A 27406-nucleotide genomic window follows, 5' to 3' on the forward strand; every position below is an offset into this window, starting at 1 on the left:
AGTGACCCGAACTTTTCCATGTTTATATATATATTAAATGAAATTGTTATTTACATGATTAAGTGTTTCCAACATGTTAAGCAATCAAACTTGTTAAGACTTGATTAATTGAAATAGGTTTCATATAGACAATTGACCACCCAAGTTGACTGGTGATTCACGAACGTTAAAACTTGTAAAAACTATACGATGACTTATATATGGTTATATATATAGTTAACATGATTTTATTATAAGTATGTATCTCATTAGGTATTTTAACAATGAGTTATATACATAAAAATGAGACTATTAATTTAAGAAACTCGAAAACGATATATATAACGATTATCGTTATAACAACGTCTTACTAGGTACATATGAATCATATTAAGATATTGATACACTTGGTTAATTATGTTAAATGATAAGTAAATATATTATTAAGTGTATTAACAATGAAATACATATGTAAAAATAAGACTACTAACTTAATGATTTCGAAACGAGACATATATGTAACGATTATCATTGTAACGACATTTAACTGTATATATATCATACTAAGATATATTATATATCATAATTTCATGATAATATAACAATTTAACATCTCATTTGTTATAATAAACAATGGGTTAACAACATTCAACAAGATCGTTAACCTAAAGGTTTCAAAACAACATTTACATGTAACGACTAACGATGACTTAACGACTTAGTTAAAATGTATATACATGTAGTGTTTTAATATGTATTCATACACTTTTAAAAGACTTCAAGACACTTATCAAAATACTTCTACTTAACAAAAATGCTTACAATTACATCCTCGTTCAGTTTCATCAACAATACTACTCGTATGCACCCGTATTCGTACTCGTACAATACACGGCTTTTAGATGTATGTACTATTGGTATATATACTCCAATGATCAGCTCTTAGCAGCCCATGTGAGTCACCTAACACATGTGGGAACCATCATTTGGCAACTAGCATGAAGTATCTCATAAAATTACAAAAATATGAGTAATCATTCATGACTTATTTACATGAAAACAAAATTACATATCCTTTATATCTAATCCATACACCAACGACCAAAAACACCTACAAACACTTTCATTCTTCAATTTTCTTCATCTAATTGATCTCTCTCAAGTTCTATCTTCAAGTTCTAAGTGTTCTTCATAAATTCCAAAAGTTCTAGTTTCATAAAATCAAGAATACTTCCAAGATTGCAAGTTTACTTCCAAGTTTTCTAAATCCATTCCAAGTAATCATACAAGATCAAGAAACCTTTGTTACTTACAGTAGGTTATCTTTCTAATACAAGGTAATAATCATATTCAAACTTTAATTCAATTTCTATAACTATAACAATCTTATTTCGAGTGGAAATCTTACTTGAAATTGTTTTCGTGTCATGATTCTGCTTCAAGAACTTTCAAGCCATCCAAGGATCCTTTGAAGCTAGATCTATTTTTCTCATTTCCAGTAGGTTTATCCAAGGAACTTGAGGTAGTAATGATGTTCATAACATCATTCGATTCATACATATAAAGCTATCTTATTCGAAGGTTTAAACTTGTAATCACTAGAACATAGTTTAGTTAATTCTAAACTTGTTCGCAAATAAAAGTTAATCCTTCTAAATTGACTTTTAAAATCAACTAAACACAGGTTCTATATCTATATGATATGCTAACTTAATGATTTAAAACCTGAAAACACGAAAAACACCGTAAAATCGGATTTACGCCGTCGTAGTAACACCGCGGGCTGTTTTGGGTTAGTTAATTAAAAACTATGATAAACTTTGATTTAAAAGTTGTTATTCTGGAAAAATGATTTTTATTATGAACATGAAACTATATCCAAAAATTATGGTTAAACTCAAAGTGGAAGTATGTTTTCTAAAATGGTCATCTAGACGTCGTTCTTTCGACTGAAATGACTACCTTTACAAAAACGACTTGTAACTTATTTTTCCGACTATAAACCTATACTTTTTCTGTTTAGATTCATAAAATAGAGTTCAATATGAAACCATAGCAATTTGATTCACTCAAAACGGATTTAAAATGAAGAAGTTATGGGTAAAACAAGATTGGATAATTTTTCTCATTTTAGCTACGTGAAAATTGGTAACAAATCTATTCCAACCATAACTAAATCAACTTGTATTGTATATTATGTAATCTTGAGATACCATAGACATGTATACAATGTTTCAACCTATCATGTCGACACATCTATATATATTTTGGAACAACCATAGACACTCTATATGTGAATGTTGGAGTTAGCTATACAGGGTTGAGGTTGATTCCAAAATATATATACTTTGAGTTGTGATCAATACTGAGATACGTATACACTGGGTCGTGGATTGATTCAAGATAATATTTATCAATTTATTTCTGTACATCTAACTGTGGACAACTAGTTGTAGGTTACTAACGAGGACAGCTGACTTAATAAACTTAAAACATCAAAATATATTAAAAGTGTTGTAAATATATTTTGAACATACTTTGATATATATGTATATATTGTTATAGGTTCGTGAATCAACCAGTGGCCAAGTCTTACTTCCCGACGAAGTAAAAATCTGTGAAAGTGAGTTATAGTCCCACTTTTAAAATCTAATATTTTTGGGATGAGAATACATGCAGGTTTTATAAATGATTTACAAAATAGACACAAGTATGTGAAACTACATTCTATGGTTGAATTATCGAAATCGAATATGTCCCTTTTGAATATGTCCCTTTTTATTAAGTCTGGTAATCTAAGAATTAGGGAACAGACACCCTAATTGACGCGAATCCTAAAGATAGATCTATTGGGCCTAACAAACCCCATCCAAGGTACCGGATGCTTTAGTACTTCAAAATTTATATCATATCCGAAGGGTGTCCAGGAATGATGGGGATATTCTTATATATGCATCTTGTTAATGTCGGTTACCAGGTGTTCACCATATGAATGATTTTTATCTCTATGTATGGGATGTGTATTGAAATATGAAATCTTGTGGTCTATTGTTACGACTTGATATATATAGGTTAAACCTATAACTCACCAACATTTTTGTTGACGTTTAAAGCATGTTTATTCTCAGGTGAATACTAAGATCTTCCGCTGTTGCATACTAAAATAAGGACAAGATTTGGAGTCCATGTTTGTATGATATTGTCTAAAAACTGCATTCAAGAAACTGATTTTGATGTAACATATTTGTATTGTAAACCATTATGTAATGGTCGTGTGTAAACAGGATATTTTAGATTATCATTATTTGATAATCTACGTAAAGCTTTTTAAACCTTTATTTATGAAATAAAGGTTATGGTTTGTTTTAAAAATGAATGCAGTCTTTGAAAAACGTCTCATATAGAGGTCAAAACCTCGCAACGAAATCAATTAATATGGAACGTTTTTTATCAATAAGAACGGGATATTTCATCCGCATCCCCCGTAAGGATGAAACGTCATTAATGATTTATGGGGAGAAGAGAAACTCAAAGCTGAACTTTATCAGCTGTATGAAGGCCCAAAAACTTATAAGAAAAGGTTGTTATGCTATTCTGGCACATGTAAAGAAGATCGATACTGAAGAAAGAAGCATTAATGACATGCCGGTTGTAAGAGTATATCCCGGAGTATTTCCAGAAGAATTACCGGGGCTACCTCCACACAGATGTGTAGAATTCCAGATTGATCTCATAACAGGAGCTGCACCTGTAGCCCGATCTCCATATAGACTTGCACCTTCAGAAATGCAAGAATTACAAGACCAGTTGCAAGAATTATCGGACCGTGGATTTATTCGTCCCAGTTTTTCACCTTGGGGTGCTCCTATTCTGTTCGTCAAGAAGAAGGATGGATCTATGAGAATGTGCATAGATTACCGAGAATTAAACAAATTAACGATCAAGAATCGGTACCCATTATCGAGGATTGATGATTTGTTTGATCAATTGCAAGGATCAAGTGTTTATTCTAAGATTGATCTACGCTCCGGATATCATCAGCTGAGAGTGAAGGAAGAAGATGTTCCTAAAACATCGTTCAGAACCCGTTACGGTCACTATGAGTTTCTAGTCATGCCTTTTGGATTAACTAATGCTCCAACAGTATTCATGGATCTAATGAATCGCATCTGTAGACCGTATTTAGACAAATTTGTCATTGTTTTTATTGACGACATATTGATTTACTCAAAGAACAAGGAAGAACATGAGCAACACTTAAGACTGGTACTAGAGATACTCAAGAAAGAAGAATTGTACTCAAAATTTTCGAAGTGTGATTTCTGGTTACAAGAAGTACAATTTTTGGGCCATGTTGTCAGTAAACATGGAATTAAAGTTGACCCTGCCAAGATCGAAGCCATTAGTAAATGGGAAACACCGAAGACTCCAACACAAATCCGTTAATTCTTAGGTCTTGCTGGTTACTACCGAAGATTCATTCAAGATTTCTCTAGAATTGCCAAACCCTTAACTGCATTGACTCAAAAGGGAAAGAAGTATGATTGGTCCACGGAACAGGAATCCTCATTCCAGTTATTAAAGAAGAAGTTAACGTCTGCACCCATTTTGTCATTACCAGAAGGAAATGATGATTTCGTGATCTATTGTGACGCTTCGCGCCAAGGTTTATGATGTGTATTAATGCAACGCACAAAAGTTATCGCATATGCCTCACGACAACTAAAAATTCATGAAAAGAACTATACGACGCACGATTTGGAACTTGGAGCAGTAGGTTTTGCACTCAAAATATGGAGACACTATCTATATGGCACCAAGTGTACAGTGTACACCGACCATAAGAGTCTTCAGCATATTTTTGATCAAAAACAACTCAATATGAGGCAACATCGCTGGGTAGAGTTGTTAAATGATTACGATTGTGAAATCCGTTACCACCCCGGAAAGGCTAATGTTGTAGCTGATGCCCTAAGTCGGAAAGAAAGAGTAAAACCTCTTAGGGTCCGAGCTTTGAATATTACAATTCGTACTGATCTCACAAAGCAAATTCAAGCAGCACAGTTAGAGGCTTTAAAAGAAGAAAATGAAAAAGGCGAAATGAACAGAGGGTTAGAAAAACAGCTTGAAGTAAAAGCCGATGGAACCCTGTATTTTGCTGATAGGATATGGGTACCAAAACATGGTAATCTAAGGCCACTAGTACTGGATGAAGCACACAAAACGAGGTACTCAATTCACCCAGGAAATGGGAAAATGTACCACGATCTCAAAAAGTTTTATTGGTGGCCTAATATGAAGACAGAAATTGCTACTTATGTAAGCAAATGTTTGACGTGTGCAAAGGTCAAAGCTGAGCACCAAAAGCCGTCAGGATTACTGCAACAACCAGAAATTCCGCAGTGGAAATTGTAGCGACCCGACCAAATCATGTTTGACGGCGCCGACTACTTAGGTCCCGTTACATGGTCACAAGTCTTTAACATGACGTTTGACCAAAACATGTCGCATTCATTTCTTAAACAAAATGATGTTTCAAGTTTACAAATGTAGTTCAAAAGACTAGTTACATTACAAAGTTTAACGTACGAATGAAACCCATGCGACAAAATTTAAAGTAGTCAAAAGACGCTCCAACTATGCATGTATACTCGACATCCAAGCAAGTATCAAAAAGAGTGCGGAAGCATGTATCAAGTAGCTTTCAAGGACCTGAGAAAACATATAGAAAACTGTCAACGAAAACGTTGGTTAAATCATAGGTGTTTTAGTAAACGTTGCATTTGAACCACAAGATTTAATATAATATGATTATCAAAATCATTTGCATTCCAAAGTTTGTTATTTGTTTCACGGGCACCCAATTATCAAACTTAACTGTTTTGCACCCTTTGCGTAGTGTTAGAACATACACTAGACCCGAAAATATATTTCATCCGCTAACGGTAGCGAACCGTCCGAATGAGGCTCGTCAAGCCCATGTGATCACATAATATAAGTTCACGTTTACACCCTGCAAGTGTAACTAATGATAATTGAATTGAGGATTTTCGTTCAAACCCGTACGTGGAATGTTCGTTTTCATACTTGTGTTCAATGTATAAAAGCATGATACGTATATATTTCTCATCCCATAGTTTAAAGCATAAAAGTTATTTGAAAGATGGGACTATGATCTCACCTTGAGTACACGTATGAAAAATACTTCACAAGATAACGTGTGCGAAGGATAGTGCTAGTCTTGACCTAAACAAATAGGTCGTATCAATAACGGTAAACACGATAGGTCAAAGATGTTCAATTAGTCCTATGGCTCGTTACGACTCGATTATGTAGCATGTGAAATCAAATTGTCAAATTTCATGCAAGATACAAGTATAGAAACAAGTTAGGAAGGTTGCATAATCATTTGGTTAAGTTTGGCAAAAATTCAAAATTTGGTCGGTCAAAGTCAACGAAAAAGTCAGCACGTTCGGGTCGGGTCCCGAACTATTTTTCTGAGGTTTTTATTCATATATAAACATGTTAGAACAAGTCTCATGTGAATCGGAGGTCCATAGGGTGCCAAACATTTTTCATAATTTGACCAAGGAGGTCAGAACCTGACCACGGCTTAGGCCGCGTCGCGACCCAGGATTGTCGCGCCGCGACAATACACGGGACCTGGTACCTGGTCAGTCTCAAATGTCCAAGTCTCAATTCCAAACACTTTCAAGCATAACTCGCAAACCGCTAATACTTAGAACTCGTATCTTATATCGTTAGAAAGGTAATTTGACAAAGAACACAACTAAATATTTCACCAACCAAAAACGTTATTTGTAACAATCGGCTTTCCAAAGTAAATGATCAATTAATTCACACATTTAATACTCAAATTTGATAAGTGCACATTTATGATTTGGGCATTTAATGCATACATACAACATGCTGTTTTGTAGGTAATCGAGCATACACTACAACTAACTACTTACTAACAATAGTTCATGGCATTCAATGCATCAAATATTCATTTCAAGCTTATCAAACCCTAACCCAATTTCACCAAAATCACTATTCAAGTTTATGGAGTTTTCTCAAGCAACCTATACATCAAATTGGAGCTAGTGATACTAGGAACACATTTAATACGTGCATTCATAACATTCAACAACATTCAAACAACCAAATCACCAAATTAAACACACCAAAGTTCATACTCAAGCTAGTTACTTCTAATAACGAAATCGAGCATATATATCATATATTCATGTTAGACTTGAGCCATAGACACTAATTAACAACTTTATAAGTTCAAAATATCAAGAACACAAAATCTAGTGATTTTAGAAAGTTACCCAAACTTGATGAAGTCGGTATGGAATCGAAGAGGAAGTTGCAAGGATTCCAAATATGTAATTTGTTTTGCAAGACACCCGCTAGCTTGGATTTAGATGATGATTCTTTGATATGGAGTTTGAGAGAAAATTAGAAAGTAGTAAAGAAAAAGAGAAATGAAATGAAAAAGGTGGGAGGAAGGGGTTGACTAGTCAAATGCTAGTCACCTCTTTGGCACTTTGGCGAAACTAGTCCCTCAAGTTCGGTTGCAGGTGCGTGAATTACCTAAACGAGATATTTTTAAAACGCGTATTAACGGGAGATGTTATAAACATATAACGGGATTTAAATAGTTAAACGGAAAAGTAAACAGAAAAAGGTGGGATGTTACATTACCTACTCCTTAAAAGAAATTTCGTCCCAAAATTTAAGTAGGCGTAGTAGTCGTTGTTTCTTCCTCGGAATTTCGCGTTTCCGAAATCGAGAATAAATGAGGGTATTTCTTTTGCATTTGATCTTGCCTTTCCCAAGTAAACTCGGGTCCCCTTTTGGCGTTCCAACGGACTTTAACAATCGGAATTCGGCTTCGTTTCAATGTCTTGACGGAGGTGTCCACAATTTCAACCGGTTCCTCCACAAAATGAAGTTTATCATCAATAGTAAGTTTCTCAACAGGGATGACGATATCGGGTTCGGCAAGACACTTTTTCAAGTTAGATACATGGAAGGTAGGATGGACGGAGTTCAATTGAGGCGGAAGATCTAAACGATAAGCAACGGTTCCAATACGCTCCAAAATTTCGAAAGGACCAATATACCGCGGATTTAGCTTCCCGCCTTTCCCAAAACGGATTACACCTTTCCAAGGTGCGACTTTTAACATTACGCGGTCACCGACTTGAAATTCAAGGTCGTTGCGCCTTTTATCGGTATAGCACTTTTGACGACTCCGGGCCGTCCGAAGCCTATCTCGGATTTGAACGATCTTCTCGGTGGTTTCGTGAATGAGTTCGGGTCCGGTGATTTGTACGTCGCCTACTTCAGCCCAACAAAGAGGAGAACGGCATTTTTGGCCATATAACACTTCGAATGGGGCGGCTTTAATACTCACGTGATAACTATTGTTGTAAGAGAACTCTGCGAGAGGTAAGTGCTTGTCCCAAGCTTTTCCAAAATCCACCACCCAAGCTCGTAACATGTCTTCCAAGGTTTGAATTGTGCGTTCGCTTTGTCCATCGGTTTGGGGATGATATGCGGTGCTCATGTCTAAACGCGTTCCCAACGCTTCTTACAAGGTACGCCAAAATCTAGAAAAAAAAACGGCCATCTCGGTCGGAGATAATCGATAAAGGTATACCATGTCGAGCTACGATCTCCTTTATGTAAAGTTGTGCAAGTTTCTCCATTTTGTCAGTTTCTTTCATAGCAAGAAAGTGTGCGGATTTGGTGAGACGGTCAACAATAACCCAAATGGTATCATAACCGCCCGTCATTTTTGGTAGTTTGGTGATAAAATCCATTGTTATTCTTTCCCACTTCCATTGCGGGATTTTGGGTTGTTGAAGTAATCCGGACGGTCTCTGGTGTTCGTCTTTGACTTTGGAACATGTCAAACACTTGGAAACATAAGTACCTACGTCCCTTTTGATGTTCGGCCACCAATATAGTTGTTTAAGGTCGTGGTACATCTTATTGGCACCGGGTGAATCGAGTATCGTGACTTATGGGCTTCATCTAAAATAAGGCTTCGTAGGTCCCCATAACTAGGCACCCAAATCCTTCCGGCAAAATATCGGAGTCCGGTTTCCTTGATTTCGAATCGAGAGACGAGAATATTCAAGAGCTCGTGTGAAATGTTTTCATCCTTGAGAGCCTCATCTTGGGCTACCTGAATCTGGCTATTAAGGTTGGTGTGGATGGTGATGTTTAAGGCTTGGACACGAAGAGGGACCGCTCTTTCTTTTCGACTTAAGGCATCGGCTACTACATTTGCCTTCCCGGGATGGTAACGAAGCTCGCAATCGTAATCGTTTAAGGTTTCAATCCACCGTCATTGTCTCATGTTTAGTTGCTTTTGGTCGAAGATGTGTTGGAGACTTTTATGATCGGTAAAGATAGTACTCTTGGTTCCATAAAGATAGTGTCTCCACATTTTAAGTGCAAAGACAACGGCTCCGAGTTCGAGATCATGTGTCGTGTAGTTTCGTTCATGAATTTTGAGTTGTCGAGAAGCATAAGAAATGACTTTCGTTCGTTGCATCAACACACTCCCAAAACCATGTTTCGAGGCGTCGCAATACACAACAAAATCGTCATTGCTTTCGGGAAGTGACAAGATAGGAGCGGTGGTTAGCTTTGTTTTCAAGATTTGAAATGCAGATTCTTGTTCGGTCGCCCAATTGAATTTCTTTCCCTTGTGAGTTAAAGCGGTTAGAGGACGAGCAACCAAAGAAAAATCCTTGATGAATCTACGGTAGTATCCGGCGAGACCCAAGAATTGACGAATGTGAGTAGGTGTAGTAGGAGTCTCCCATTTACTAATGACTTCGATTTTCGATGGATCGACTTTAATACCTTGGTCACTTACAACATGACCAAGAAATTGAACTTCCTTCAACCAAAATTCACACTTGGAGAATTTGGCATAGAGTCGTTCTTGTCTTAAAAGTTCAAGCACAAGTCGGAGGTGTTCCTCGTGTTCTTCTTCGCTTTTTGAATAAACTAAAATATCATCGATGAACACGATAACGAATTTGTTAAGATACGGTTAGCACACGCGGTTCATAAGATCCATGAACACTGCAAGTGCGTTAGTGAGACCAAATGGCATTACAAGAAATTCATAACTACCATAACGAGTTCGGAAAGCGGTTTTGGAGACATCTTCGCCCTTAACCCTCAATTGATGATAACCCGAGCGGAGATCGATTTTTGAATATACACAAGACCCTTGTAATTGATCAAAGAGGTCATCGATACGAGGAAGAGGATATCGGTTCTTAACCGTCAATTTGTTTAGTTCACGATAGTCAATGCACATTCGTAGGGATCCGTCTTTCTTTTTAACAAACAAAATCGGAGCGTCCCAAGGTGAATGGCTAGGTTGGATAAAACCACGATCAAGTAGTTCTTGGATTTGACTTTGCAATTCTTGCATTTCGGATGGAGCGAGTCTATATGGTGCACGTGCTACGGGTGCGGCTCCCGGAATAAGATCGATTTGGAATTCAACCGGTCGATGAGGTGGAAGACCCGGTAATTCGTCGGGAAATACATCGGAATAGTCACTAACAATTGGCACATCATCGATGTGCTTCTCATCGGACTCGACTTTCTTAACGTGAGCAAGGATCGCAAAACAACCCTTACGGAGTAGTTTTCTAACTTAAATACACGAAACGAGGTTGATTCCGGTGCACCTCTTATCGCCATAGATGATCAAAGGTTCACCATTCTCGATAGGGATTCGGATTGCGTTAAGATCACAAAGGATGTGAGATTTCATTTTGGCTAGCCAATTCATACCGATTATTACATCGAAGCTCCCTAGTTCCATGGGTATCAAGTTAATTTCAAACTCATTACCCAAAATGTTTAACGTACACCCCCGGTAATATGTGTCGGCACTCAATAGTTTTTCGTTGGCCACTTCAATGGTATAGGTGGTATCTAGTTGAAGTGGTGGAGTGTTAAAAGAATGAGTCAAAGTCTTGGATACAAAACTCTTATCGACACCCGAATCGAATAAACAAGTAACATAAGTGTTGTTGAGGAGAAACGTACCCGTGACTAATTCATTGTCATCTCGGGCTTCCTCGGTGTTGATGTTGAAAGCTCGTCCGCGTGTGTTGGAGTTGGCTTTCTTCTTCGGACATGCATTTCTAAAATGACCCGTTTGGCCACATTCGTAACAAGTACCCGGTTTTGGTGCATTGGGCACGTTTTGAGTGACGGGGGCGGCACTTCTACAATCGTTGGCCATATAACCACCCCTTTGGCACCGGTGGCAAAATAGATTGCTACATTCACCATAGTGGTGTTTGTGGCATTTGTTGCAAAAGGGTTTATTTCCGCCATAACTTTTCTTGGCGTCGGAGGTGTAAGGCTTCTTAGCAAAGTTGTTGTTGCTTGATTGGGAAGGTTCCCACTTTCTTTTGTTGCCGCCCGATTTATCCTCAGCCTTAGGTGCCGGAACTACGATTTCGTCAACCGTTTCGATCAATTGGCGGGCCATGTTCAATGCTTGTTGTAGGTTAGCGGGTTTGGATGACATCACCCCTTGTTTGATGCTCTTTGGAAGACCATACATATAAAGTTCGACCCTTTGAGATTCGGGGTTCACGAGGTTTGGACACATCAAGGATAGTTTGGCGAATTGTTGATTATAGGCCTTGAGATCGTTTCCGACCGCCTCTAAGGTTCTTAGCTCTTGTTCGAGCTTTCGGGTTTCTTCGCAAGGGAAATATTCGATGACCATCTTTTCCCTTAAATCGGCCCAAGAGAGGGCGTGAGCTTCATCGGTGCCCACCGATTGTACATAAGTATTCCACCATGTAAGAGCAACACCGACGAAGGTGTGAGTGGAGTATTTGACCTTGTCTTGGTCCAGACAACCGCTTATGCTAAAGACGGCTTCCGTTTGCTCAAACCATCGGGTGAGCACGACTGGTCCCCAGGTTCCATCAAAAGTGTGAGGTTTGCACCCCATGAAGGATTTGTAGGAGCACCCTTCGTTTGAGTTACCGGATCCATTGTTGTTGTTGTTGTGGTTGTTGTTATTGTTGGAGGAGTGATCGGCCATGGCCGCTTCCACGGCGGTGGCTATCATTCGTTGTAGAGCTTGTTCGGGAGTCTCATGGCGTGGCACACGACGAGGAGATATTGTTCCTTCAAAACACAAGAATACCGTTGATTAGTATTCTTAATAATACTAACCATGATATGGAATAAGGATAGAGAAAAAAATTTCTTGACTCCCCTTAAATTCTTTATGTCATAATGTTGGAATGTTCATATGAGTCACCGTAATATAATCCTGGAAATTATATTACCCTAATTCATATGTGCATTCGACACTAATTCATATAGTCAAGGTGGCGCGTCAATTAAATTAAGTAACGTGAGATTAAGGTTGAATAAGAATTAGATGTGATAGACGAGTTCGAGTATAATGCACAAGTAGTCAAGTAATTCCTACTTTGAGTCTATATGCCGGTTGTAGTCTAGACTCACTAATGTACCCTATGACTCGGGGTTGACACCAATGAACTCTAAATCCCTACAACCAACGCTCTGATACCATCTGTAGTGACCCGACCAAATCATGTTTGACGGCGCCGACTACTTAGGTCCCGTTACATGGTCATAAGTCTTTAACATGACGTTTGACCAAAACATGTCGCATTCATTTCTTAAGCAAAAGGATGTTTCAAGTTTACAAATGTAGTTCAAAAGACTAGTTACATTACAAAGTTTAACGTACGAATGAAACCCATGCGACACAATTTAAAGTAGTCAAAAGACGCTCCAACTATGCATGTATACTCGACATCCAAGCAAGTATCAAAAAGAGTGCGGAAGCATGTATCAAGTAGCTTTCAAGGACCTGAGAAAACATATAGAAAACTGTCAACGAAAACATTGGTGAAATCATAGGTGTTTTAGTAAACGTTGCATTTGAACCACAAGATTTAATATAATATGATTATTAAAATCATTTGCATTCCAAAGTTTGTTATTTGTTTCGCGGGCACCCAATTATCAAACTTAACTATTTTGCACCCTTTGCGTAGTGTTAGAACATACACTAGACCCGAAAATATATTTCATCCGCTAACGGTAGCGAACCGTCCGAATGAGGCTCGTCAAGCCCATGTGATCACATAATAAAAGTTCACGTTTACACCCTGCAAGTGTAACTAATGATAATTGAATTGAGGATTTTCGTTCAAACCCGTACGTGAAATGTTCGTTTTCGTACTTGTGTTCAATGTATAAAAGCATGATACGTATATGTTTCTCATCCCATAGTTTAAAGCATAAAAGTTGTTTGAAAGATGGGACTATGATCTCACCTTGAGTGCACGTATGAAAAATACTTCACAAGGTAACGTGTGCGAAGGATAGTGCTAGTCTTGACCTAAACAAATAGGTCGTATCAATAACGGTAAACACAATAGGTCAAAGATGTTCAATTAGTCCTATGGCTCGTTACGACTCGATTATGTAGCATGTGAAATCAAATTGTCAAATTTCATGCAAGATACAAGTATAGAAACAAGTTAGGAAGGTTGCATAATCATTTGGTTAAGTTTGACAAAAAGTCAAACTTTGGTCGGTCAAAGTCAACGAAAAAGTCAACACGTTCGGGTCGGGTCCCGAACTATTTTTCTGAGGTTTTTATTCATATATAAACATGTTAGAACAAGTCTCATGTGAATCGGAGGTCCATAGGGTGCCAAACATTTTTCATAATTTGACCAAGGAGGTCAGAACCTTACCACGGCTTAGGCCGCGCCGCGACAATACACGGGAGCTGGTACCTGGTCAGTCTCAAATGTCCAAGTCTCAATTCCAAACACTTTCAAGCATAACTCGCAAACCGCTAATACTTAGAACTCGTATCTTATATCGTTAGAAAGGTAATTTGACAAAGAACACAACTAAATACATTTCACCAACCAAAAACGTTATTTGTAACAATCGGCTTTCCAAAGTAAATGATCAATTAATTCACACATTTAATACTCAAATTTGATAAGTGCACATTTATGATTTGGGCAATTAATGCATACATACAACATGCTGTTTTGTAGGTAATCGAGCATACAATACAACTAACTACTTACTAACAATAATTCATGGCATTCAATGCATCAAATATTCATTTCAAGCTTATCAAACCCTAACCCAATTTCACCAAAATCACTAATCAAGTTTATGGAGTTTTCTCAAGCAACCTATACATCAAATTGGAGCTAGTGATACTAGGAACACATTTAATACGTGCATTCATAACATTTAACAACATTCAAACAACCAAATCACCAAATCAAACACACCAAAGTTCATACTCAAGCTAGTTACTTCAAATAATGAAATCGGGCATATATATCATATATTCATGTTAGACTTGAGCCATAGACACTAATTAACAACTTTATAAGTTCAAAATATCAAGAACACAAAATCTAGTGATTTTAGAAAGTTACCCAAACTTGATGAAGTCGGTATGGAATCGAAGAGGAAGTTGCAAGGATTCCAAATATGTAATTTGTTTTTCAAGACACCCGATAGCTTGGATTTAGATGATGATTCTTTGATATGGAGTTTGAGAGAAAATTGGAAAGTAGTAAAGAAAAAGAGAAATGAAATGAAAAAGGTGGGAGGAAGGGGTTGACTAGTCAAATGCTAGTCACCTCTTTAGCACTTTGGCGAAACTAGTCCCTCAAGTTCGGTTGCGGGTGCGTGAATTACCTAAACGAGATATTTTTAAAACGCGTATTAACGGGAGATATTATAAACATATAATGGGATTTAAATAGTTAAACGGAAAAGTAAACGGAAAAAGGCGGGATGTTACAGAAATGGGAAAGAATAACCATGGATTTCATTACGAAATTGCCAAGGACTACAAGTAGTCATGATACTATTTGGGTGATAGTTGATCGTCTAACTAAATCAGCAGGTGACAAGTAGTATGGAGAAATTAGCACGCCTATATTTGAAGGAAGTAGTTTCCAGGCATGGTGTACCTATCTCCATCATATCTGATCGCGACACCCGATTCACATCACGTTTCTGGCAGTCATTACAAAAAGCATTGGGAACTCGATTAGATATGAGCACCGCTTATCACCCACAGACAGATGGTCAAAGTGAAAGAACAATACAAACATTGGAAGACATGTTATGAGCATGCGTGATTGACTTTGGAACCAGTTGGGATCGACACTTACCGTTGGCAGAATTTTCATACAATAACAGCTATCATATGAGCATCAACGCAGCGCCATTTGAAGCACTTTACGGTAGAAAGTGCAGATGTCCTATCTGTTGGAGTGAAGTAGGAGAAAGACAACTTACTGGACCAGAAATTATTCATGAAACCACCGACAAGATCATTCAAATACAACAGCGATTGAAAACGGCCATGAGTCGCCAAAAGAGTTATGCTGATGTAAGAAGAAAACCGCTATAATTTCAAGTGGGTGACAAAGTCATGTTGAAAGTGTCACCCTAGAAAGGCGTTGTACGATTCGGTAAACGAGGAAAGCTAAGTCCTAGGTACGTAGGACCCTTTGAAATCACCGAAAGAATTGGAGCAGTTGCTTATCGATTAAAGCTACCGCAAGAACTTAGTAGTGTTTATGACACATTTCACTTGTCAAATTTAAAGAAATATTTAGCTGAAGAGGATGTCGTAATTCCTCTTGACGAAATACAAATCAATGATAAACTCCGTTTTGTCGAAGAACCTGTTGAAATCATGGACCGTGAGGTCAAACAATTAAAACAAAGCAAAATACCGATAGTTAGAGTTCGTTGGAACGCTAGACGAGGACCCGAGTTTACTTGGGAACGTGAGGATCAAATGAAGCAAAAGTATCCACATTTGTTCACTGATATCGCTCATAAAACAGGTACTACTCAAAATTTCGGGACGAAATTTTCTTTAACGGGGAGGTTATGTCATGACCCAGAAAATTTCGACTAATTTAAACCAATTCTCTATATGATTTAATATTATGTAAATATACATATAAATATATATATATTATAAGATGTACAAGTAAAACACTAATTGCTACTGTAAAAACGACTTTGCTACAGTAAAACACTATTTGCTACAGTAAATACTATTTTCTACAATAAAACACTATTTGCTACAGTGAAACCGTATTTTGCTACAGTGCTACAGTGATTTCTTCGTTACAAATCCGTTTTGAGTGATTCGAGTTGCCATGGTTTCGTATCGAACTCAACATTATTAATCTTAACAGAAAAAGTATAGGTTTATAGTCGAAAATACATCTTAGGTGTCAAATAAGAGAAGATAGTCATATCCGTCGTAAGAACGACATCTTGATAACCCTTTTAAAAAAACATACTTCCACTTAGAGTTTAACCATGGATTTTGGATATATTTCATATCCATATAAAATAAGATTTTTCACCAAAGGAAATCTTTTAATTCAAAGTTTAAGATAGGTTTTTAAAATTAAACCCAAAACAGCCCCCGATGATCTATGACGGCGTATGTTCAGTTTTAAGGTGTTCTTCGTGTTTACAAGTTTTATATCCTTATGTTAGCTTGACATACTATCATAAAACATGTGTTGAAGTATTTTAAAATTCAATTTAGAAGGATTAAGTTTATTTGCAAACAAGTTTAGAAATAATCTAAACTATGTTCTTGTTGTTATTAGTTATAACTCAAAATAAGATAGCTATATGGATATGAATCGAAAAAGATTATGAATAAGGTGACTACCTCAAATTAAATGAACAAAGTTGCTGATAAAATAAGATGATAATCTTGTGATCAAAGATATCCTTGATGGCTTGTAATCCTTGGAGTGGAATCATAGAATGAACAAAAGTTCGAATAAGATTTCTATCTTGAATTAAGATAGTTATAAGTATATGAATTGAACCAAAGCTTATATATGATTCTTACCTTGATAAAGAGGAGTAGATGAGTTAACAAAGTGTTCTTGAAGCTAGTTTATGATCAAACTGAATGAAGATTTTCTAGTACTTGAAGTATGTGTGTTTAAAGAGTGTTTAAAGAGTAAGAAATGGAGAGAATACTTAGAGTTCTTGTGTGTGAGTATTATGAGAGTGAAGGTAAGTTAAATAGCTGATATGAATGAGTAAAAAGAGTGTTAAAAGTCGTGGTTCATGCATATTGATATCGCATATTTTATACGCATTTTCCTTAGCGATATCGGGTACATTTTGGTCCTTTTAGATACGATTTGGAATTATTTCGGTGAAAGTTGTGAAAAGTTTGAGTTCCAAGACCAAGGAGGTTAATTTTGAAGTTATTTGATGGTTTTGGGTGATTTTCGATGTAAACGAGTGAAAGGGTTTGGTCCGATTCGAGTTTTGGTGTTTGTATTAAGTTTTTCAGCTCATTTCAGCAAAAATGACATGGAGCGCCGCTCCAAAACATGGCGCGCCGCGCCATTCCACATAAAATACAGTTCGAGCGTTTTTAAAAGGTAGATTTCAGCTCACCAGTTAAATGGCGCGCCGCGCGAGGAAATGGCGCGCCGCGCGAGTAAGGGCGCGCCGCGCAGGGTCTTAACCGGGTTCAGAATTCCACCTATTTAAAGCCCGAAAATTACCCTAATTTAGGATTATCGTATCCAGACGAATTCCAGCAGCTTTTTGACGAACTTAGGTGATTTTTGGGGATTTCCAAGGTCATTCTAAGGTATCAATCATTCCGGAAACAAGTCTCGATTCGTTTATCTTTCAGGATTCAATCATTGATTAGGTTAATCTCTTGTCATAAACAATGAATTTCTCTATTACTTTATTTGTGATTTTTATTGTTGCCATGATTATTGGCTAAGTTCTTTAATGTTTGTCTAGATTTAATAACCTATGTATTGGATGCTACTTATCAGTTGTTTGATTAATTTATGATGATTTGATGTTTGAATTAAAGAACCATTCTTATTGAAGCTAGACTCTTCGATTCAATTGGTTGTGTACTTGTTTGATAGGACGAGAGTTCATTAATTTAGTGCATTAATTTACAATTGGTTTGTCTTAATTGATTGTTTGCTTACTCGGAGACGAGAGTAAATTGAATTCAAAAGGCTAGACGAAATAGGGGTGAATTATGCGCAACGAGAGTTGGTGTGATTGTGATTTGAGTCTTCATCTCAGTTGAACTGTTTAGTCACAATTACGAGGTCTTAGGCTACGGGGAATTCCGTGTCGTGTAATGTTAATTGAAGTGTTTGCGCTGGGGAATTCCAGGTGAACCGACTAGATAATTCACATAAGTTAGATAATAACTGGGGCTTAATCTAAATGCATCCAATACTAGGTGAAAAAGGTCTAGACAAGCATTCGTTTTTTTCTAATTGTTTCCAACTATCTTATTTTACTCGTTTGTTTGCTTTAAAGCTTAAAACTGAAAACACCAAAAATATTGTTCAATCTTATTATTAATTAAAGCTATCTTTGATTTTGGCTAATCGTTAAATAGTCAACCAAACAAATTATCTCGTAATTCAATTTTCTAGATTTAACTTAGTTTAATTCATTAGTTACAATCTTAATTTTCACGTCTAAACTGTCCTTGGAACGATCTTGGATTTACCAACTTTATACTATTGCACGATCGGGTACACTGCCCGTTAGTGTGTAGTAAATCTTTAAACCGGTTTTTCCCATTATAAATAATAGACGCGATTTCACACATGGGGTTGTTTGATATCGCATATTTTATACGCATTTTTCTTAGCAATATCGGGTACATTTTGGTCCTTTTGGATACGATTTGGAATTATTTCGGTGAAAGTTGTGAAAAGTTTGAGTTCCAAGACCAAGGAGGTTAATTTTGAAGTTATTTGATGGTTTTGGGTGATTTTCGATGTAAACGAGTGAAAGGGTTTGGTCCGATTCGAGTTTTGGTGTTTGTATTAAGTTTTTCAGCTCATTTCAGCAAAAATGACATGAAGCGCCGCTCCAAAACGTGGCGCGCCGCGCCATTCCACATAAAATACAGTTCGAACGTTTTTAAAAGGCAGATTTCAGCTCACCAGTTAAATGGCGCGCCGCGCGAGGAAATGGCGCGCCGCGCGAGTAAGGGCGCGCCGCGCAGGGTCTTAACCGGGTTCAGAATTGCACCTATTTAAAGCCCGAAAATTACCCTAATTTAGGATTATCGTATCCAGACGAATTCCAGCAGCTTTTTGACGAACTTAGGTGATTTTTGGGGATTTCCAAGGTCATTCTAAGGTATCAATCATTCCGGAAACAAGTCTCGATTCGTTTATCTTTCAGGATTCAATCATTGATTAGGTTAATCTCTTGTCATAAACAATGAATTTCTCTATTACTTTATTTGTGATTTTTATTGTTGCCATGATTATTGGCTAAGTTCTTTAATGTTTGTCTAGATTTAATAACCTATGTATTAGATGCTACTTATCAGTTGTTTGATTAATTTATGATGATTTGATGTTTGAATTAAAGAACCATTCTTATTGAAGCTAGACTCTTCGATTCAATTGGTTGTGTACTTGTTTGATAGGACGAGAGTTCATTAATTTAGTGCATTAATTTACAATTGGTTTGTCTTAATTGATTGTTTGCTTACTCGGAGACGAGAGTAAATTGAATTCAAAAGGCTAGACAAAATAGGGGTGAATTATGCGCAACGAGAGTTGGTGTGATTGTGATTTGAGTCTTCATCTCAGTTGAACTGTTTAGTCACAATTAGGAGGTCTTAGGCTACGGGGAATTCCGTGTCATGTAATCTTAATTGAAGTGTTTGCGCTGGGGAATTCCAGGTGAACCGACTAGATAATTCACATAAGTTAGATAATAACTGGGGCTTAATCTAAATGCATCCAATACTAGGTGAAAAAGGTCTAGACAAGCATTCGTTTTTTTCTAATTGTTTCCAACTATCTTATTTTACTCGTTTGTTTGATTTAAAGCTTAAAACTGAAAACACCAAAAATATTGTTCAATCTTGTTATTAATTAAAGCTATCTTTGATTTTGGCTAATCGTTAAATAGCCAACCAAACAAATTATCTCGTAATTCAATTTTCTAGATTTAACTTAGTTTAATTCATTAGTTACAATCTTAATTTTCACGTCTAAACTGTCCTTGGAACGATCTTGGATTTACCAACTTTATACTATTGCACGATCGGGTACACTGCCCGTTAGTGTGTAGTAAATCTTTAAACCGGTTTTTCCCATTATAAATAATAGACGCGATTTCACACATCAAGTTTTTGGCGCCGCTGCCGGGGACAGTTGTGTCGAAGATTAAGATTGCTATCTAATTGTTCTTAGTTTAGTTTAGTTATAGATTATTATTTCTTTTCATTATTCTCAAGTTAAATCGGTGCGTTTAATCGGTTGTTAGTGGTGATTTCGCAGGTAACAAGTAGTGCATGCCACATACGCGTTCTTCTAATTCTCCAATTTTTCTACCATTTGCAGAACCCGAAAGAGAGTTATTCAGAGCGTTAAGTCACGAACAACAGTCTACAGTGGATTCATCTTTTTCTTCAAGTGCTAATATAATTAATTTGGGAAGTAGTTCTGAAACTGTGGTGCCCGATACACCACCTGAAATCAGAGAAGAAGAAGAATCTTACATTTCCTTAGATCTTTTCGAGACTGAAGATATGGCTGACCAAGAACAACCACCTCGTCCTCAGACTATGGCACAAAAGTTGAAGGCCACACGAGGGGGCCAAGTCAATTCGATTACTCAACCGAACATCACTCAGCCTTTTCAAATTACAGGGCCGATCTTGAATTTGATTTCTTCTGATTGCCGATTTTATGGCAAGGATACTGAGGATGCTAACGAGCATCTTCGTAATTTTAATGATGTTTGCAATTTGTTTAAGCTACATGAGGTTGCCGATACTTCAATCAAGACAAGGCTTTTCCCTTGGACTCTCAAGGGAGAAGCTAAGAGATGGTTAGATAAGCAACCAGAGGGCACGATTACCTCTTGGGAGACTTTGGAGGATAAGTTTTTGTCGAAGTTTTTCCCTGCGTCTCGAGCTGCTAGACTTCAAGCAGAAATTTCACAATATAGACAAAAGAGCAGTGAGACATTATTTGATGCTTGGGACCGTTTTGCTACTTTGTTACGCTCGTGTCTGCAACACGGGTTGAATGATTTACAAAAGGTTCAGATTTTCTACAAAGGTTGTGACATTCCAACTCGTCAGAGTATTGATCAAGCAGCAGGTGGTACGTTAATGGATAAGACCGAAGAAGAGGCGTTAGAGATAATTGAAAAGCAAGCTGCTTACTCTCACGAATGGCATCAAGATCATGAGTCATCCCATTCAGTTTCAGTTAAGGGAACCGAGACCACTGGTGCGTATGATGATTTTGGGTCTATCAGTGCTAAGTTGGATTCTTTTGGTAGAAATTTAGAGAAGATGAATAAGGATATTCATGGTATGAAGGTTAGTTGTGAGTATTGTGGGGGTTTACATTTAGCTAAAGATTGTGATGCGGGGTTAACGATAGGTCAAAAGGAAGAGATAGCGTACATCAGTCAACAAAATAATAATCAGTTTCAAGGGCGCACTCAGTTTAACCGCAATTTTAATAATCCCTACAATCCTCAAGGTCGTCAGGGAGGTAGTAACAGTAATTATCAGAATTCGCCGGGTGGAGGATTTCAGCAACAAGCTCCTGGGTATTTTCAAAAGCCCCAAGCCGAAGAGAAAAAGTCGAATCTTGAAGCTATGATCGAAAAGCTTGTGATATCTCAAACTCAGCTTGTTACTACGGTTACTCAGAATAATGAAAAGAATGATCAGATGTTCCGGAATCAACAAGCCGCGATTCATAATTTGGAACAACAGATTGGTCAACTTGCTAATCAGAGAAATGAGAGAAAACCGGGGGAGTTACCAAGTAACACGGATGCTAACCCGAAAAATGGGCACGTTAATGCTATCACCACCCGAAGTGGTATAGCATATGATCCACCAAAAAAGCCTGCTGAGTATGATTTGCGAGTTCCATTGGTTAAAGATAGTGAGCCGATAGTTGATAGTGAACCGGAGGGGGATAAGGAGCCAGAACAGGTGATTGAGGAAGTTGAAAATATACCGGTAAAGGTTGCTGCTAAACCGGTAGCTAAGGAGTATCAACCACCGCTTCCATACCCGAAAAAACAGAGGTTAGAGAAGTTAGAGGCGGAAAAATCAAAGTTCATGGAGTTGATCAAGAAAGTGAATGTCAACTTACCTTTCATTGATGTTATTGCAAGGATGCCCAAGTATGCTCGGTTCATGAAGGATTTGCTTACCAACCGGAAAAAGATGGAAAGTGTTTCATCCGTGACGTTAAATGCAGCATGTACAGCGGTGGTGACAAACCAACTTCCCGAGAAGTTGGAAGATCCGGGTTGTTTTACTATTCCTTGTTTATTGGGGGATCTTGCTTGTATGCGGGCATTGGCGGATTTGGGTGCTAGTATTAATTAAATGCCCTACTCTATTTACCTTAAACTAGCACCTGGGGAACTTAGACCCACTCGTATGGCCATACAACTAGCGGACCGCTCTATTAAATACCCTCGTGGGATTATAGAGAACATGCTAGTTAAGACCGGGACATTAGTTTTCCCCGCCGACTTTGTAGTTCTAGACATGGAAGTGGATGAAAGGATTCCACTTATTTTGGGAAGGCCATTTTTAAATACCGCTAGATGTCTAATTGATGTTTATGGCCAACAGTCGACCCTTAGAATAGGTGACCAAAAGATGTCCTTTGCTATTGATAAGGCATTAAAATATACCAGTTACCTAGACGACACTTGTTATTTTTTGCAAATCGTGGACACACATGTTGAGTTTTTACAGGAGTTTCCAGAATTGCAGGGAACAGGGGAATGTGAAATAGCAAGTGATGAAGGGGATGTGTTAGATGAGGTGGATTTGATGACCACCCTAATGGCTGAAGGTTATGAGCCAACCGAAGAAGAGCATGAGGAGTTGGAGAAAGCAAATGCATACAGGAGCAAAACTTCAATTGAAGAGGCTCCTGAATTAGAGTTGAAACCACTCCCGGATAATTTGGAGTATGCTTTTCTTGGGGAGGAGTCTAAACTCCCGGTGATTATTGCTTCCGATCTTTCTGTAAGTCAAAAGTCTAAACTTGTTTCCATGTTAAAAGCCCACAAACCGGCTATTGCATGGAAAATTCAGGATATTAAGGGTATTAGTCCCTCTTATTGTACACACAAAATCCTAATGGAAGATAACTTCAAACCGTGTGTGCAACGACAAAGGCGACTAAACCCACATATGCAGGAAGTGGTTAAAAAGGAGATTGTTAAACTCCTTGATGCAGGTCTTATTTATCCTATCTCTGACAGTCCTTGGGTGAGTCCGGTTCAATGTGTGCCCAAAAAGGGTGGCAAGACCGTGATCACAAACGAAAAGAATGAATTAATTTCTACCAGGACTGTCACGGGATGGCGGGTGTGCATTGACTATCGAAAATTAAATGATGCCACCCGAAAGGACCATTTTCCCCTACCCTTTATCGATCAAATGTTGGAGAGGTTGGCGGGAAAAAGTTTCTATTGTTTTCTTGATGGTTTTTTGGGATATTTCCAAATCCCTATTGCACCCGAAGACCAAGAGAAAACCACGTTCACGTGCCCGTATGACACATTCTCTTATCGACGTATGCCGTTCAGTTTATGTAACGCCCCTGCTACCTTTCAAAGGTGTATGGTGGCGATTTTCCATGATATGATCGAAGACTGCATGGAGATGTTTATGGATGACTTTTCAGTCTACGGAGACACCTTCGAGTCATGTCTTCTTAATCTTGAGCGTATGTTGATTCGGTGCGAAAAAGCCAGTCTTGTGCTCAATTGGGAGAAATGCCACTTTATGGTTCGTGAGGGCATCGTTCTCGGGCACAAGATTTCTAAAGTTGGAATTGAGGTAGATAAGGCGAAAATCAATGTTATCGCCGGGCTTAAAGCCCCTACCGATGTTAAAGGTGTTCGAAGTTTTCTTGGGCACGCCGGGTTTTACCGGAGGTTTATCAAGGATTTTTCCAAAATTGCCACGCCCTTAAATAAACTTCTTGAAAAGGACGCTCCGTTTTTTTTCTCGGAGGAGTGTCACAAAGCTTTCAATCTTCTTAAAGCAAAGCTCACTAATTCACCTATCCTTATTAGTCCGGATTGGTCTATGCCATTCGAACTTATGTGTGATGCTAGTGACTTTGCAATCGGATCCGTCTTGGGGCAACGTGTTGGTAAACATTTTTAGCCCATTTACTATGCTAGTAAAACATTGCAAGGAGCGCAACTAAATTATACCACCACCGAAAAGGAACTCCTAGCAATTGTTTTCTCTTTTGACAAATTTAATGCGTATCTCATACTAGCAAAGACGGTTGTGTATACGGACCACTCGTCCCTTAAGCATTTGCTCTCTAAACCCGATGCTAAACCGAGATTGATACGTTGGGTATTGCTTTTGCAAGAATTGATGTAGAAATCCGGGATAAAAAGGGTGCCGAGAATTTAGCGGCCGATCACCTTTCACGTCTTGAGAACCCCTCCCGTGAGGTTCTCGATGAGACTTCTATTCATGATGATTTTCCCGATGAATATCTCATGAAGGTGGAGGAGTGTGAAGACCCTTGGTTCGTTGATTTTGAGAATTATCTAGTTGGTGGATTCTTAGAGAAGGGTTGGTCACATCATAAACGTAAGAAGTTCTTTAGTGACCTTAAGTATTATTTTTGGGAGGACCCTTATCTCTTTAGGCGGTGTTCCGATGGAATGATCCGCCGGTGTGTTTCCGGAGAAGAATGCGAACGCATTCTTGTCCAATGTCATCATGGTCCGACAGGTGGGCATTATGGTCCCCAAGTTACGGGGCGAAAAGTCTTTGAGGCCGGGTTTTATTGGCCTACTATCTTCAAGGATACCCACCGGATTTGTCAATCGTGCGATGCTTGTCAACGGGCGGGCCAAATCACCCAACGAGACGAGATGCCTCAAAATGTCATTCAAGTTTGTGAGGTTTTTGATATTTGGGGGATTGATTTCATGGGCCCGTTCCCGAAGTCGAATAATAAGCTCTACATTCTTGTAGCTATCGATTATGTTTCAAAATGGGTTGAAGCACAAGCTTTGCCCACTAATGATGCACGGGTCGTAGTTTCATTCCTAAAGCAACTCTTTTCTCGGTTTGGTTCCCCGAAAGCTTTAATTAGTGATCGGGAAACTCACTTTTGTAATGCCCAACTCGAAAAGGTGTTGAAACGGTATGGGGTAACCCATAAAGTTTTGACATCCTACCATCCTCAAACGAATGGGCAAGTCAAAAACACCAACCGAGCTTTAAAGAGGATTCTTGCGAAAACTATTGGTTCTAATCCTAAGGAGTGGTCGTTTAAGCTCGATGATGCCTTATGGGCATTTAGAATGGCGTACAAAATGCCAACCGGAACCACTCCTTTTCGGTTACTTTATGGCAAAGCGTGTCATCTCCCGGTGGAGATTGAACACAAAGCTTATTGGGCTCTAAAAACGAGTAATCTTGATCTTAAGGAGGCGGGTCGCCTTTGTAGTGACCCGAACTTTTCCATGTTTATAAATATTAATTGAGATTGATATTTACATGATTAAATGTTTCCAACATGTTAAGCAATCAAACTTGTTAAGACTTGATTAATTGAAATATGTTTCATATAGACAATTGACCACCCAAGTTGATCGGTGATTCACGAACGTTAAAACTTGTAAAAACTATATGATGACATATATATGGATATATATGTATATAGTTAACATGATACTATGATAAGAAAACATATCATAAAGTATATTAACAATGAACTACATATGTAAAAACAAGACTACTAACTTAATGATTTTTAAACGAGACATATATGTAACGATTATCGTTGTAAAGACATTTAATGTATATATATCATATTAAGAGATATTCATACATGATAATATCATGATAATATAATAATTTAAAATCTCATTTGATATTATAAACATTGAGTTAACAACATTTAACAAGATCGTTAACCTAAAGGTTTCAAAACAACACTTACATGTAACGACTAACGATGACTTAACGACTCAGTTAAAATGTATATACATGTAGTGTTTTAATATGTATTTATACACTTTTGAAAGAATTCAATACACTTATCAAAATACTTCTACTTAACAAAAATGCTTACAATTACATCCTCGTTCAGTTTCATCAACAATTCTACTCGTATGCACCCGTATTCGTACTCGTACAATACACAGCTTTTAGATGTATGTACTATTGGTATATACACTCCAATGATCAGCTCTTAGCAGCCCATGTGAGTCACCTAACACATGTGGGAACCATCATTTGGCAACTAGCATGAAATATCTCATAAAATTACAAAAATATGAGTAATCATTCATGACTTATTTACATGAAAACAAAATTACATATCCTTTATATCTAATCCATACACCAACGACCAAAAACACCTACAAACACTTTCATTCTTCAATTTTCTTCATCTAATTGATCTCTCTCAAGTTCTATCTTCAAGTTCTAAGTGTTCTTCATAAATTCCAAAAGTTCTAGTTTCATAAAATCAAGAATACTTTCAAGTTTGCTAGCTCACTTCCAATCTTGTAAGGTGATCATCCAACCTCAAGAAATCTTTGTTTCTTACAGTAGGTTATCATTCTAATACAAGGTAATAATCATATTCAAACTTTGGTTCAATTTCTATAACTATAACAATCTTATTTCAAGTGATGATCTTACTTGAACTTGTTTTCGTGTCATGATTCTGCTTCAAGAACTTCGAGCCATCCAAGGATCCATTGAAGCTAGATCCATTTTTCTCTTTTCCAGTAGGTTTATCCAAGGAAATTAAGGTAGTAATGATGTTCATAACATCATTCGATTCATACATATAAAGCTATCTTATTCGAAGGTTTAAACTTGTAATCACTAGAACATAGTTTAGTTAATTCTAAATTTGTTCGCAAACAAAAGTTAATCCTTCTAACTTGACTTTTAAAATCAACTAAACACATGTTCTATATCTATATGATATGCTAACTTAATGATTTAAAACCTGGAAACACGAAAAACACCGTAAAACCGGATTTACGCTGTCGTAGTAACACCGCGGGCTGTTTTGGGTTAGTTAATTAAAAACTATGATAAACTTTGATTTAAAAGTTGTTATTCTGAGAAAATGATTTTTATTATGAACATGAAACTATATCCAAAAATTATGGTTAAACTCAAAGTTGAAGTATGTTTTCTAAAATGGTCATCTAGACGTCGTTCTTTCGACTGAAATGACTACCTTTACAAAAACGA

This window comes from Rutidosis leptorrhynchoides, chromosome 2, assembly GCF_046630445.1.
Source record: "Rutidosis leptorrhynchoides isolate AG116_Rl617_1_P2 chromosome 2, CSIRO_AGI_Rlap_v1, whole genome shotgun sequence".
In the NCBI taxonomy this organism is placed as follows: Eukaryota; Viridiplantae; Streptophyta; class Magnoliopsida; order Asterales; family Asteraceae; genus Rutidosis; species Rutidosis leptorrhynchoides.